This window comes from Mobula hypostoma, chromosome 9 (genome assembly GCF_963921235.1).
Source record: "Mobula hypostoma chromosome 9, sMobHyp1.1, whole genome shotgun sequence".
Taxonomy (NCBI): Eukaryota; Metazoa; Chordata; class Chondrichthyes; order Myliobatiformes; family Myliobatidae; genus Mobula; species Mobula hypostoma.
This window is the reverse complement of record NC_086105.1, coordinates 36,425,754-36,442,579: the sequence shown is the minus strand read 5'-3', so window position 1 is coordinate 36,442,579 and position 16,826 is coordinate 36,425,754. Positions and strand designations below refer to the sequence as shown.

At 37.7% G+C, this 16,826-nt stretch overlaps 1 protein-coding gene and 1 long non-coding RNA gene across 6 annotated transcripts in view; one reads left to right on the top strand and one right to left on the bottom strand.

The window, feature by feature from the left end:
• Positions 1 to 16,826, bottom strand: part of LOC134351641 (craniofacial development protein 2-like) — a 225,458-nt gene that overhangs the window by 153,943 nt on the left and 54,689 nt on the right. The gene's annotated exons all lie outside the window — the stretch shown is intronic.
• LOC134351645 (uncharacterized) overlaps positions 5,863 to 16,826 on the top strand; it is a 45,219-nt gene continuing 34,255 nt past the window's right edge. The window contains exons 1-2 of the long non-coding RNA XR_010019222.1: positions 5,863 to 6,283; positions 11,476 to 11,566. This is a non-coding gene — a long non-coding RNA (uncharacterized LOC134351645). The remainder of the gene's footprint in view (positions 6,284 to 11,475; positions 11,567 to 16,826) is intronic.

Sequence of the window (16,826 nt, the reverse complement as noted above, 5' to 3'; positions counted from 1 at the left end):
AAATAGTATAGCATGAAAAACTAAAAATTCAAAGCTGAAAAATGTCAGCAGTTAAAAAAATATTCATCCCCCTTTGCTCAGTACTTAGTTTAAACACCTCTCGCAGCTATTACAATCAGTAGTCTTTTTAGAAAGTACTTATTAGCTTTGCACAATGTCATAGAGCAAGATTTGCCATTCCTCCTTGCAAAATTGCTCAAGCTGTATCAGGTTAGTTAGAGAACGACGGTGAACAGACTTGAGGTCTTGCCAGGGATGTTCATTCACATTAAGGTCAGGATTCTGACTGGGCCATTCAAGGACATCAATTTTCTTCATTTGAAACCACTCCATGGTTGCTCTGGCAGTGTGCTTTTGGTCGCTATCCTGCTGAAAGACAGAATTTGCCCCATCTTGAACTTTCCGGCTGAGGCTGCTAGGTTTTTATCCAGGATCTCTTTGTATTTAGCAGCATTCATCTTCACACCAATCCTGACCAGATTTCCAGTCCCTGCTGTTGAAAAGCATCCCCATCCCATAGCATGATGCTACCTTCTCCATACTTTACAGTAAGGATGGTGTTAGCTGGCAGGTATGTAATATTAGATTTACATCACATGTACCCGTTAGTGTTGAGATGACGAAGTTCCACTTTAGTCTCATCCGACCACAAGACCTGCTTCCATTATCTTCTGTGATTATTTTCAAAGTCTTTAAGGGCAAGGGTATGCTTTTTTTTTAGCTAGGGCTTCTTTCTTGCCACTCTTCCATAAATACCCTTTTTGTACAAGGCCTTAGAGATTGTGAAGCCATGAACTTCATCTTCAGTTGCCACCACTGACTTCTGAAGCTCATTCAGAGTGACTGTTGGTGTCACAATAGCCTCTCTTACAAGTACCATTCTTCTTAAGCAACGAAGTTTAGGAGGGTGGCCCGACCAGTGCAGTGTGGCTGTGGTTTCATACTTTTCTTTTTTTTTCTCAAAGGACTGCACTAAGCTCTGAGGTATGTTCAGTGCCTTTGAGATGGTCTTGTACCCTTCCCCAGATTTGTGCTTCTCCATTATCATTTCCCTGACTTGTCTTGAAAGCTCTTTTGTTTTCATTTTGGCTTGGTCTATTGAAAATCTACCATACAGTTGGATCTTTTAGAGAGGGGATAATTTATGCTTATGAATTCATTGAAAACAGGTGATCCTCCAGTTTTCCACATCAACAAATTGGATGAGTTGGTCAGGTAATATACAGTATTGCAACTGAGGAAAGTTAACGTAATTACAAAGCAGATCAATACTTTTTCAGCCTCGCAATTTTGTTTTTTTTAAACTTTTAGTGAATTGTTAGCAGGTTTTGGAAAGTTTATTTTGATTTGACATGATGCACAATGTTTTGTAGATTAGCTCAAAAATCCTACTTCAATATATTTTGAATTTAGAAAATGAGACAGTAAAATGTGAACATAGTTGTGGCTGCTGAAAACTTTTTCAAGGCGCTATGTACAGCTATTTTGTTGGAGAAAAGTGACTTTATGTCTGGCTGAATTTAAAGTTATCTCTTCTATGTTATCTGCACCACCTGACTTTTCTTCCCAAGCATTAATAGCATCAGTATTGCATCCATGTTATTGACATAATGGGAAGGTAACAAAATTAGAATGATTTACCACTTGCATACCACAAACAGCTGAGTTTATAAATGTCTCAGATAATGACATATGGAATACACAATTGGATTTGCAGATGGCACAAAGACGAGAACCATGCAGAAGAAAACAATGAATCATACAAAACATTAACAAATTAAGCAAAGACAGTAAATCCTGGCAACTGGATTTCAACATATTTATGTGTAGAATAGAATGTTTTCCAAACTAGGAAAAGTTAGAAGAAACAGAATTTCAAAGAAAATTTGACCTATTGTGGATAGGACAAAAGAAAATCAATCAAACAAATATGGCTAATGAAAAGCTAGCCCCACATTGAAAGGACTTAAGTACAACTAGCTACAAGTTATGCATCAGCTATACAAGTTATAATTAAACTGGTCTCAGAACCCCTTGAACAGTTCCAGGTGACACACCTTAAAGATGCACTGGCTTGGAGAAATAAAACAGGATTGATATAGCAGAACAAGCAAAAATTGTGTAGAAGATTGCAACAATCTGATTCATGTTTTTAGGATATTTTTCATAGGATATCATGACTTACCAACTCTTTGTTGGGTTTTCTAAACATTTTCTCACTTATAAGCAGTTTGTTACTGAGCAGTTCCTCACTGTAACCTTCTCTCTCTCTCTCTCTCACACACACACTCACTCATTAACTTCATGATTCTCTTACCTCCCACCTACATTGTAGGTCATTTAAAGTACCCTCTTAGCTTACCATCTACATATCTTTAGGAAGCTTATAATTAGAGCAATATATTCCACATATCTAAGGTTGGTTAAAATCTGAAACTGTCGCGGGTTAACTATTGATTTCAAGCCTAAGATCTTAAAGAATAAAAGGAAATGTCGATAAAATGGACTGATAATATGCACTGACTGATGAAAGTCTCCAGCTAAATAGCCAAATCTTGTTCCTATAGTCCACTCTCCTATCACTCTGAACAGTTGTTTGTTTCCTAACTACTCTAATGTTCTTCCAGATTACTTCTTTTCAAACATTTACTGTACATTTGCTGTTATCCACAACTCATTCGATTTAAATTAGTCAAATGTGGTACGTATATATCGAATATTCCCTGCTCTTCTGAGAACATATTCGTGCACGTTTACAAAGAGCGTTTAAATAGAAACTGATCAGCCAACACGCTATTTTGATAGTAGATTATACAACAAACTACGAAATATTGATGAACCGCTTAAAATTAATTCCAGTTTTATATTGGTTAATGTGTTCACTAAGAACATGCAACTTTCTCCACGTCGGTTCCGCAGTTTACAGGACAGACGCCGCAGCTTAATGTCCATGCACAGCCACATCAGTCTTACCATCTTTTCGATCGAACCAAAGAAGTTTACAGTTGTAGCATTAACTGTTTCGGAAGTTTCCACATATCTAAGATTGTAATGATTACTTACAAACTATGCATTACACACATTTAGCGCCTTAATTAAATAAAAATCTAAAGCAATGGAATAATTTACAGGATCTGTTTAAACTTACCCTGACTTCAGTAACCTCAAACGTTCCCAGCACGTCAACCAGTTCCTTCAAACAATAAATTAACAAACGCACTTTTGGAGAAATTGGGGGTGGGGACGATGAAAAAAAGCTCAAGGCAATAATTCGGCAATGAAATTAGCTCCGGCCAGCTCTCTGGAAATACTCAGCTCAGTTCCACTCATTTATGTCTCTCAACTGAGATATTTTCATTCACCCCATCGCTAGTAACGATAATCAGGTTTTTCTTGAAATTAAACACGAAGCTCAAACGCAGGATTAAATTAAGCCTCAAGGACAGGACAACAAAATGCATTAACTGGAACGAGACAAAATATGAAAAGTCGCTATTTAGCCAAGGAATTTACCAAGAATAGCCAAATATGCTCTATGTGCAATGGGAGCTCACACTTAATTCAAAATAATTATTTTGGCAAAAAGCATATCAGGACATGCTCGGGAATCAAAGTATCCACACGTGTCCATCAGCATGGAACACTTGTTTTCGTTATCTCCATGTAAGGTTGATTCCAGAGTCCTTCTCATCTTTTGTGACTAATTTCACGGCGCACCTTTGCCTCCTCTCCATATATTAGAGTTTTAAAGGACATCATTGCCATTCTGGGAACTTCACTCCTCTTGCTGATGGCTCTTTTAGTTGCAAAAGGTATTTTTTTCTTCTCCAATCGCCATCCGTTTTATACAGTGGTTTGCACCTGGCCTCTTCATAACTTCACGTAAACCAAGCGAAGAATGGGGGCAGTGCGGTACCAGTCCCCATAATTGTATCATTCATTGCAAACAAATTATTCCCTAAATAGTGAGAAGTTTTCATTTCCCATCTACAGCTTTCGTCGTTGTGGCTCTTTTTCCCGCCTGTTTCGCATGCTAGATCGTATTGCCACCATACTGTTTCCAGGACCTACAACATTTACAGAACCACCACAAGTGTTCAATTTCAGCTTGTCCATCGTTACCGATCCTATTCAGTCAGCACCTTGGCTTAACTCATGATGGATTATATACAGTATCTGGTGTGGTGAAAGATTGCCAATCATTCCACAAAACTCTCAACAAGTAAATGTAAAGTCAAACCGCTGATCGCGGGGTCAAAAATAGATTTTAAAGATAATTTAAAAAAAGAGATGCAGTGGAGTAAGGGAGGGAATTAACGACTGGGCAGAGGAAAAGCTTAAGCATTGTTCAAAGTATACCAGCCGGAATTAAATTTCATCCGATTGTAATCAAATTAAGTATGATAAACGAAGTTTTCTTTACTTGCCCTTCAATAATAATGAATTGTTTGAAACGTGTTCCAGAACATTCCAACGAACCAGTAAAGTGTTACACAGGTGCAAGGGCTATTTTTTAAAACCTGACAACAGAAAATATGGGCCTGTATGATTAAGGGACAAAGAGTAAGTAGATAATGGCCAAACCAGAGGAGAAAAGCTGGGGGGGGGGGGTGGGGGGTTGCTGTGGATAAAGGTATGATGGAAGAAATGATTAATTCAAAACAGAAAATGCTGGAATCAATTAGCAGGTCAGCTAGCATCTGTGGAGGAGAAACAGAATTAATATTACAGATCAAACCCCCACTTAATGGCTGTTTCCAGCACTTTCTGGTTTTATTTCAGATTTCTAACGCTGCCAGTTTTTTTTTAAATCCGCGGCCTTCTGATAATCTACAGAATAATCAGGAACCTGTTCAATTTACATTGCCTTCAATCCAGAACGACAGTAGTCATCATGTATGGTTACTGTTTACGTACACAGTTGGAGAGCACTGCACATTCACCGAGGCAGACGGGAGACTGGACCTTACACTACGTGCGGAAACAAACGTCCTTTATCAGTCCCCGTCCATCGCTCTATACTGCCCTCCAATGAAAAAGGCGAATGACAAAGTCTAGTCAAGGTGGACAGCTTGCCATATTGGTGGCGCTACCTCTTAACGAGAACTCTCGAGAAAAGAAAAAAATGAAGAAAACTATCTCAAATCCTTCACAAGGCTCGCGATATTGGGAACAGCAGGAATCCCTGCTCTACTGTATACGTCTATATCAGGGAATAACTAGAACAGGTGCTTGAAAGTAATGGAGAGGTATCACCAATACTGCCGGCACATAGTGAATAAGGCCTCCGTTGGTCGGGGTGGACCAGGGTTGTTGCGTCCTAGATGTCTGTGTCGATGGAGTAATGGGCAGCACGATATGGAGAGCGGGCTGTTCATGAAGCAGGCTGCCCCTCTCCACGCAGCTGATGAATCCAAAAGGAATGGCGGAGGCCGATACAGTTTGGCACCAGCAGCGTTGCAAGAGTTGCCAGTCAGCGTTGAATTCGGCGTAGGCACTGCTAATTTTTGCTCGGGGTTTACTCCCTAAGTCTTCTCAACAAGTGGGTATAGCCACAACGCTGCGGAGGTCTGAGATAAGTTTTCTTTCTCCAACTACGTCTGTCCAGCCGCATCTGTTTGAAGCGACTCGCTTTAAGGGGCCGCCTTTGCCCCTTCTCCAGTCAGTAGAAATAAATCCTGTTAAAATAAATAAGTTACTAAGCACGCCGGGCTTGTTACTAAGTCACACATTAAGGCCAGGAACTGCATTGGTTGTCAGAGGCTATTTGAGACGCACCCCTTTGGGAATATTAATAGGTAGTGGGAGCTTATCCTTACCACCCACCCACACACGCATGCACATACTATGGCAGCTTTAGGATCAAAATCCACTAGCAGGATAAGTGAACCTACATCAGCATCGCCCCCAAGCCAACATCCCCTGTATAGTTAGCTCTAATTGGCAGATGACATTGTTTGCACACCTGACACCGGACCGGGAAATCCACGCTCTATTCTCTGCACATGATTACTAGATGAAATTAAATGTCATATTCTCGATGTCTCGTAAGATCTCTGGCTTACGGTTGTTCAAAATAGAGACAGAAAAATCAGAGTGGCATTGAAAACCTTAACAGAAGCGTGCAGAAATCAGGCGTAAATGGACGGAAGAAGGGCGTCACCTCTCGAACTATTCACCCAGCCACACCACCTTGGTTGGTCGTACAAAGTTGATCGTAGAAATCACTGGAACAAAAAATGGGTGTGTAAGGATCACAGAAATCGAATGTTTGAATAATAAGGTAGGAGCACTTGTGGGGTGGTTAAATAAAATTGCACTGTGACCAGAAATATTTAATTTCACCGTGTAGAATGTGGTGGTTACCTGGTATGATTGGAAACATTAGGTGGAACATCTGATGCGACTGACAGTGGGTCCCTTGAAGAGACGTTGTTATCGATATGAAATCTAAAGTTTCTAGTTCCCAAACAGTATGCCACTATCATTATACCACATAATACTTCCCGCTAGATTGACACCTAAAATCAGAAGAGATGTTCGCTGTGCACTTGACAAATTCACGCAAGTCCATCAGGACATTTTTTTAAATTGTTAGTGCATGCGTGGATTTTCTCCCTTACCCTCACAAGCAAACTCTAACCAAGATTCACAATCTCTTGGCCAATCCGATGAACCTGGTCGGAAGTTACACGTATCTGATTAAAACGACCTACCGCAGTGGTCTCAAATTCTTCAATTCTTGTACATTTGGATCCCAGATGGAAAGAAATCACTCATATTTATCAACACGTCATGCAAAAACACATCGTATTTATACGAAAATAGCTGGAAATATCCTTTAGCAACTATTAATACATAGTGGCGAATCGCTTTTATGTACACTCAGTTGTCACATTAGGTACACGGGTGTACCTAATAAAGTGGCCACAGGAGTGGAACCCGTTGCTGTAGCCCGTCCACTTCAAGGTTCGACGTGTTGTGCGTTCACAGATGTTCTTCTGTACACCACTGATGTAATGCGTAGTTACTGTCGCCTTCCCGTCAACTTGAACCATTCTGGCCATTCTTCTCTGATCGCTCTCATTAACAAGGCGTTTTCGCCTTCAGAAGTGCCTCTCACGGGATTTTTGTTTTTGTTTTTGTTTTTTTTTCGCAGCATTCTCTATAAACTCTAGAGAATGTTGTCCGTGAAAATCCCGGGAGGTCAGCAGTTTCTGAGATACTCAAACCTCTCCGTCTGGGACAAACAATCATTCCACGGTCAAAGTCACTTAGATCACATTTCATCCCCATTCTAATGCCTGATCTGAACAACTAACTATACCTCTTGACCACGTCTGCATGCTTTTACGCATTGAATTGAGATTCATTTCTACATTGTGAACTCCAAATTCCCCGCAGGTTGTCGCCCTGTCGATATTGCATAAAGTTACTGCACATTGATTTTGGATGTGACACTGCAAACTTGGTTCTTTCCGCCCTTTGACAACTTTCGCTACACTGTGCTGTCAGCTCCGCGTTTCTTACTGAAGTTTTGTCGTTGAGTTTAGTTTCGCTGAAGATACTCCGTTCAGGGATTAACTACAGTTCCTGCTGTTCTAATTTGATTATAAACATTATATTGCTGACCCTGGCGTTTTTGTAAACACTAGTAATATCATCAGTTTATTAGAGATGCGATGATGATTGTCGATAATTTTTAAGAAGCGACGCAAAGCGTCTCTGGATACTGTACAGTTACGTTGATAGTTATTTGTTCATTACAGACGCTGGTTTGGTTCGTAATTCATTTAGACTGCTTTACTGTAAAAGTTTTGAAACGTTTCTTTCGCAAAATCGCGATTCAATATGCGGTATGTCCCTACACTTAGCGGATCATAAATAAATAGTAACGGCAAAGAAATTTAAACTTCTCGAGGTGAACCGATTCACGACAACCCATTAACCATTTCTACTTATATACGATTGCATGCAAAGGATATATGGCACAGAAACAGGTCGTTGGGTCCAACCAGCCCATATTGGCTTTTAATTTTAATGGTAGCCCCCTCTGTATTTGCAAACATTAAATCTGTCATCATAATCCGATAATGTCTTTGCCCTCACATGCTCCATACAAATCTCCTGGTCCTGTGAGAGAGATTTCCACATTTTCACCTTTTTCTGGTAGAGGAGTCTCTCCTCATTTTCTTACTTCATTCATTTGTGACTATTTCCCATAACTGGAAAACATTTTCCTTGTATACATTTTAAAATTATTGAATGCATTCATAAAGACCTTTATTAGTTCACCCTGGGCCTTGTGTTCTCAGGAGAAGAGACCCAGTCTGTTGAAGTTCCCCTGGATAGTATGTCCACGCAATCCTCATTTTGATTTTTTTATTTTTTTTATCCTTTCTACTGTCTATAGAAGTACCAGAATTGTTCAAGAGTGTCTAAGTATGGTCTAACCAAGGTTTAGTATAGATTTAGGATGAATTTACTACTTTTCATTCCATCTCTCAGAAAAATATCTAATGTACAGTTTGCTTTTTATCGATAACTTTGCTAATTTGTGTAACAAAATTTAGTGATTGATGTATTGTGTTCTAAGATCCTTTTGTTCCTCTACTCCATCCAGCCTTGCACGTTCCAAGTAATGTGGCCTCCTTATTTTTCTACCAAACTGTACTATCTCAGATTTACCTATGCTTAATTTTGTTTAGCTATTTTTGCCAGTTCTGTAGACATACTAAAGTAACCATATAATTTGCTGTTGCCCTGCTCAGTGTTGGCTATACAACCCTATTCTGTAAATTCTGTGTTATCTGCAATTTTAGTACCTGTTTTGATTCCAGGTTCAGAAGTGGAACAGATTACCCACCTCATTCACAGGGAATAACTTCCCTTTATTCACATTCTCTGCTTTCTATTTTATTATGGGCATTAGAAGTTGCTGTATAGTTTAATTCAGTTTGATAGGAATTACTTTCACTTAATGATTAATCATCTTTTTAGACTGTTCTATAATTCAATTTAATCTATTGACATCAATTGTCCCCCTTACTTTATTCTTTCCAACACCCTCTTGTCCAATTTCTCTATATTTAGGTTGTTTATATTTACTTTAACTCTTTCCGCCTTTCTTAATAGTTTATAGCCCTATTTATCGCCCTATTTTCTGAAGGAAACATTAATTTGACCCTTACTGTTGAAAATCAGCCCTGAGATAAATGGTTTAAAAATCAGAATAAAAATAGAAAAATCAAACAATGACTACAAAAATCTCAGAACCAATCAATTTAAATTAAAAATGTATAAAATTGACTTTGACCATCTATCACTGTGGGCTGTGGTAAAGATCCTTTAATTTTGTACAAACGGAGTTAAGTAATAATATTTTCAATTTTGCCTGATATTAAACCACTTTAAAATTCAAACCATTAAATTTGCACAAACATTTATAGTTATTATTATCCACAAGATAATAAACTATCTAAAGAAGCAAGTAACATCATAAAACCAAGGTTGATATCAATACCTGAAAATATAACAATGCCACGCTATCATTTCTGTGGATTTGACAAAGACCCATTTGCTTACATTCCCTCCCTGAGGAGATGTTTTCTGAAAAATACGTAATTAACAAAATTCTAAAATCACTCCCTAGTCCTAAAGGTCCAATTATACTGGATTTCCTTGATCACAGCAGCATTTGAACCAATGCATTTTAGTGAATACTTTATTTTTCTTCGTGTTTACTATTTTAAAAACAATCTGAAAATTCACAAGGATTCTATGAAACTTTTAAAAATATGTAACACACCATAATTCTAAAAAAACTTTGATGAGCAAGACTCAACTGCCAAAATACATCTCACCAGCATTTCCAAATATTTGTCTCTGCTGTGCTTTTCCAGTAGAATAAAATTGGTTCCAAGACCAAGAACAATCCCAATAATATGTAGTGATAGAATTTTTCACTTTTATTTTTGGTTCAATTTGGCTATGCTTTCCATTTTGCAAAATTGTCTGTTTTCTGGCATTAAAAATAACTAAACTTGATGTTTTCATGTTAATGAAGCAAATCAGGATGCCCTCTCTTAGTTAGCTCTTCAATAAAAATCTTTATTTTATTTCATGCCAATACCTTTAAATTTTTTCTATGTCCCTACCAATGCCTTCACTTTTTTGGCTTTTTAATACAATATTAATATTGTTGAAAACATGATCAAAGTGAGTATCTCGGAAAGCCAGATATTGGAATCTAGAGGCAAGATGATTAAAAATAAATGAAGGACATTTACTGCTGACATGGAGCTTTATTAATGAAAGAATAATCCAGATAGTGTTTTTGGATATCTTTGTTGTTTTTAAGATTAAGACCAAAAGTTTTAAGCACTTATAATATCTTAAGGATACAAAATTAAACCAACATTGCTTCATTAAGGAAAACAAATGCAAAATCAATCTGAGATGGTCATTCTATGTTTCAACAGAAGTTAAGTAAAAGGTTCATGTTCATTTTTGGCAGCAGAGTACTCCATTTGAAAATCTTATTCTGTGAGCTCAATGTAATCCTTATATTATGTGGATTAGTTAACAGTCTCCAGACAGTGACGTACTCAAAGAAAAATGAAGGGACCCCTGAATTTCTGATGACTTTCCGAAGCAATTATTCACCTAAATTCAGTACATTTTGTGCTTTCAGTACACTGAATTTAAGTAAGTAAACCACCTATAGTTATTGAAAATTCTACATCTTTTGATTTGAATTTTTCATAATTTTTGGTTGCACTTATTTTACTTAGATTCCTAATTATTTTGCTACACCGTGGCATTCTTCATCATAAAGAAAATGAAGTCAAATGTTAAAATTAAGGCAATTTTTATGAATACACGGACCATAAAAACCAAAATTAATTGTATTCATGCCAAAAATACAGATAAATGAGTTTGATCTAATGCCTGAACAAAATAATTGTTATGATAACTAAGGCTGACAACTAATATACAATGTAATTAACAAGTCAAAAGTCACATAAAACAGAAAAAGGGAACGGCAGTCTCTGTAAGGAAGGATATCATTAAGATAGATATATTTTGGTTCTACAGAACAAAACGTGGCGTCATTATTGACTGAAGCAAGAGATAACAAAAGTTAGAAAACAATGGTGGGGTTGCCGAAATGCCCTAGAAGAATAAACTCTTCTCAGACTTCCAGCCAGGTACAGGTATCAATTATAATGGGTGTTTCAATGTCAAACTCTGCCATCTTTTTCATAAGATGGCAGTTTGTCATTGAATGATTGGTTATAATCGAAACCTGTACCCAGCTGGAAGCCCGAGAAGAGTTTATTTGTCATATATGCCGGGAAAGCAGTAGATTTTTTTTTGCCCCTAGAAGGACCTTATTTTTGGAGATCTAGTAATCAAGAATATGAAGAACTTCTAAAAAATATGTAATAATCAATTTGTCTTTTAAACTTTTAGAAAAAGCAAATTTTCAAATTGATTTGGAGGATCAATTTATAGCATCCATTTCGCACAATTTTCTACAGCAGGGTACCATGGATCTTGCCAGGTAACACTGTCTTGTACATCTTCCTTTGTCCAATAAGATGGAGTTAATTAGTACATAGTCTAAATATATACTGAGTTTGAGAGTGATGCAAAGCTAATTACAAAGTTAAAATAAAGGCAATGGGGAAGAGACTGCTAAAATTGATTAGAATATAATTTTAAAAGATAACTTGAAATAGAAAAGCAATGGTATAGCTTTAAATAAATGCATTGCAATTCAGTATAAAGGTACAGTAGATTCCATAGGTAAGTATAAAAGTATCATAGGGGAAGTACCTATTCACTAATGAAAATAAGAGTCAGCATCATCTTCTCAAATGGTGGAATCGGGGTAAGGAACCACTAACAGAATATAACTATGACTTGCTGCTAATCCTACTGTCCTACTGTTATTATGTTTTTTAAATCTCTCAGATGCCTTCTTTTCATTATTTTTAAGAGGTTTTTCATGTTCTTTCCCTTTTCTCCTTCCACAGATAATTAGGGAATACTGTTTATGGATAATAATTATATATATCCTGCTATTTTCCATAAGGTGACCACAATGTTCAGTTAATTAAGGTGTAGCTTTCAATCACTTCGAATGACTTTCCCATGATTACAAAAAGTGACCAGATTGAATGGTATATTAAATTATAACCAATAATCCACATAAGTCACTCCCATCTGTAGGCATCATAACATGCCTCCTTATTGTACATTTAAGATTATCATTTGTAATACATACTGTTTTTACATTCTACATTGCAACCAGACATCAAAGATCTCATTTTTCTTAAAACAGTAATATATCTTTCCACTATATAATCAGTTGGTGTTGGCACGTGGCCAAGTGGTTAAGGCATTCGTCTAGTGATCTGACACTAGTTCTAGTTCGAGCCTTGGCTGAGGCAGCGTGTTGTGTCCTTGAGCAAGGCACTTAACCACACGTTGCTCTACAATGACACCGGTGCCAAGCTGTATGGGTCCTAATGCCCTTCCCTTGGACAACATCAGTGGCGTGGAAAGGGAAGACTTGCAGCATCGGCAACTGCTGGTCTTCCATACAACTTTGCCCAGGCCTGTGCCCTCTAAACCTTCCAAAGTGCAAATCCATGGTCTACAAGACTAACAGATGCCTATGCCTATGATATAATCAGTTATAGATTGTTGATGGATTTTAACATCAGTAAGGTAAAAGTAACCTTGAAACTATAAATCATTTCTGTTATTTTTTCCTTGTCCTACCTTCTACCTCATTCATAGATTAGGTAAACATATCTCCCATTATTATTTTAAATATCATAATTGAACAACCTTTGTTTATATGATTTACAACATACCATAAAATAGAATTATGCTACCACTGTAATAGGTGTCGTGCCAAAGTGCAGAGATATTTTCTTTTAATTTGGCTGAAATACTCATTATCAGTGCTACCACAGTTATTTGTAAATCCAACTAATAGTGATATGGAAGCCAAGTGTTTCTCCTTCCAGATTGACACTTAAAACATGCATATTTCCTCTCTTTCCAATTTATCAAAGATTCAGCTCAGTATTTGTTACAAAATTCAACAACAAATCTGCTCTTGGCGTTCAATGTAATTGGCAACTTTGAAAATCATTGACAGATGGAGGAAGTTTTCAGAGACACACTAATAAACGAAAGCTGTTAGAACTTCAAAAAATCCCTGCAGCTAACATTATATCTCAAGTTGAACGATTTAGCTAAGGAAAACTATTAGGTCAATTATGCAATTCCTAGTCAGTTACATCAATGTACCTTAATAATTGTAGGTTTATACACTCCATTAAAAAATGCACACAGTATTTGGTTTAATCACACAATAAAACCACGTAAGTAAAACCAGAGAAATATTGCAACAAATTAGTTGGTATTGCAAATTAGAGTACAAAACAAAGTTACAGTCATATTACTGTAACCATAATTAATCATTATGTGAATAAAGATCTGGCCACATTAAACATCTGGACATCTACCCTTTAAAGTGGAGGATAAATACTATCATCATAGATTACGCTGTGGTGGTGAGGAGGACAAGGCCCAGCTGCCCAATTCGCTAGACATTAAAAGCATCAAAAAGCCTCTGGAAGAGGGGAAGATACGCAAATAGACGAGGAGAATCGAATGAAAATTTATTAGGAATTCATTTTGAGATTCGTATGCTCAATATTGTCGATATATAGAATGCATATAAACGCATGACAACATAAATCAAAGGCCATTTACTGTTTTAAATCGCTGTTTTATCTTATGCTAAAACAAGGTTGACAGTGTCGCTACATTGCCGAATACAAAAGAGAATGCCGGCAATCAGGAATAACCACAGAAAATGCGGAAACATTCAGGATGTCAAGAATATTATGTGGTCAGAGTTGATCGATGATCTTTCATCGTTCTGAAAATGAAATATTTCAAGATGAGGGTTGTTCTATAATTGGCCGAATTAAGCTGGTGGAAGGACACTATACCGGAATGGACTTCCCATTGGAATCTGGGTAGAGGATGAAATCATCGGAGGTACTTTACCGAAAGGATTTGCCGAGAAATCTGCATTGGACTGTATTGCAAGGGTGGGGAATGGATCCGTTTGACAGAGTAAATTTACTTTGTAGCATCGACTCTTCCTTCACTTCATAATGGAAATGCTCTCGTCAACAGAAGCTTCCTACACCTCTAAACAAAAATACAGCGTTGACATTGAGGTTTGCGTTTTAACAATTTGCTCCGACATGTTCTGGAACCCGAACATCTCGCTATCGTGTCTGCTTCCTCAGGACTATATCGAAAAATGATGCAACTTCATTGCCTTTTTTTTTAAAAGAAACAAGCTTTTCATGGCATGTCTAACGTGATGAAGAATGATAGCCTGATACAGCAAGAACCTCAATGAAAACCCCTTTGTCAGTCAAACTGCCCGAGCCTTGCATCACATTTTTTTCCTGTGGACGCTCTTTTTTTTGTTTCTTTAGAGAGTCGATAATTAAACAACGAGCTTCTCAGTTTTCGACGGCGCTGCAGGAGAACTCCTCCCTGTAATATACTCCAATTACTGGCAGTGACCGCAGTCGATGAGGGATTATCCTTTCGCTGAGCCACGGCAAACTCCACGCCATAATCCTCAATTAGTTCAATTCATGGCAGCACACTCGCAGGGCAGCCGCTACCTTTCCCACGATTCACACAGACAGCCTTTATGTCGCACCCATCACTGCACAGATGGTCTTGGTCTTGCTGTCAGAAAGTTCATTGCATTCGTACCCGTCACTTTCACCCAGCCCCTTAAATAATGATCCACCTAAAAGCTGACAGAAAATGTCGAGAAGACTTCATTAGTGTTTTACAGTATCTGCTTGTTCTTGTGGTAAAAGAAGCAACAAGACAGTGCGTTCACTGTGATCACAAACAGGTGGAATGAACGGGGACCCTGCGAAGGAGCATTATGCAAATACCATTATTTGCATCTCAATAATGTCAGTGCAGTACAGTTAACTGGGTTTTCTATCTGGAGTAAATCTGTTGGAAATGTGTAGTTTGCCAAGCTTCTGCCAAGATTTTAAGTACACAGAAATTTCAGGTGAAAATGGAGGAAAGGGCAACTAAAATTAAATAAACTACTTGAAAACATGTTTGTCAGAGGACAGCAAAGTGTAGGTGGCAATACTGGCTATTTTGGTTTACACTGTGTGTTAAACATCTATTTTCTTTAATAAAAATAGTATTAATTTGTATTGATGCCTATTAACAAAGTAGTAGAGATTGGGAAATAGAAAACCCCAGCATTTTAGGGTTTATGATACAATTTGAAATTCTCACTTTTTTCATCTTTTCCCACACATGGAACTGCATCTCTCTTTCAATTGGTTTCATTTTCTCTTCTGTAACCAATAACCAACTTTTAAAAGTAGCTGTTACCTTGACAACTGTGCTCTACACCCTATCACAACCATTTGCTTGTTCACAGTATCCACCCCCTATGAAACTTAAAACCAGCCTATTTTCCACATGTCCAGTTCTAATGAACAGTCTTTGATTTAAAACACCAATTCTGTTTCTCTCCCCACCATTGAGCACTTGTTTTTTTTCCCCCAATATTTAGCTGTAAGAGGTTACTATTCATCCAATACTGGATCTCAGATAAACAGTAAAACAGTGGATAGATTTCAGTGGGGGGTAGCGTTGAGATGATATTTAATGTCTTCAGGATATCATGTGAAAATCTTTTCAAATAACATTTTTAGGAGCAGAATACTGATGAGAAATACGAAGGAGCAAATATCAATCGCATGAATGAGAACCATCATGTAGGAACAGAAAGAAAAAGCCTTTTTAGATGATTTTCTGGCAGACAGAAGAATGGAATAAGGCAATTATGGCCAATCCAGCTGGTGAAAAGGCATATCCAGGAACAGCAGCCAATCATGTGAAAAGAGAGGAGGATGTGATACCTTTGTCAAGGTCAAATATGATGTAATTTTTGATATAAGTAAGAGCTATTTCAGTACAATGGGAAAGTCAGAAACATAAATGGAGAGAACCAAACAAGCAATTCTAGAAGAGATGGATAAAGTTTGGGAGGATATAGTACTTACAAAGATTGGGAGAGTGAAAGAAGGATGGAGCCAAGTTCACAAGGTTAGAGTGGGACAATACCCAAGGCCAGAGAATTGCTGACACAAGTACTCAACAAGCTTTTCAAACTAGTTATTGGAGACGAGGTTGAAAGGGATAAGGGAAAGATATATGACAATTAAAACAGATGCTGGACTTTATTTTGGTATTCCAGAGTCATCCAGGAATAGCAAATAATTTTGTCAGCTAAAAAGGTAATCCTAGAGTGGTTCAATGGGATCAGGCAGTGAATAGCTAAATTAGATGTCCCCATATTCACAAACAAGAGAAAATCTGCAGATGCTGGAAATCCGAGCAACACACACAAAATGCTGCTGGAACTCAGCAGACCAGGCAGCGTCTATGGAAAAGAACAGTCCTGCTGAAGGATGTCAGCCCAAAATGTCAACTGTACTCTTTTCCGTGGATGCTGCCTAGCCTGCTGAGTTCCTCCAGCATATTGTGTGTGTTACCCATATTCACTCAAGCTAATTTTGCTTAGATCCAAGGAAGCCAGATGAGGGTTGCACTAGTGCTTGGGACTTGCTTGTTTATTCTTCTTTTGGGACAGAACTCCCAAAATACTTTAACTCTCTTCTCAAACAAGAGAAAATCTGCAGATGCTGGAAATCCAAGCAACACACACA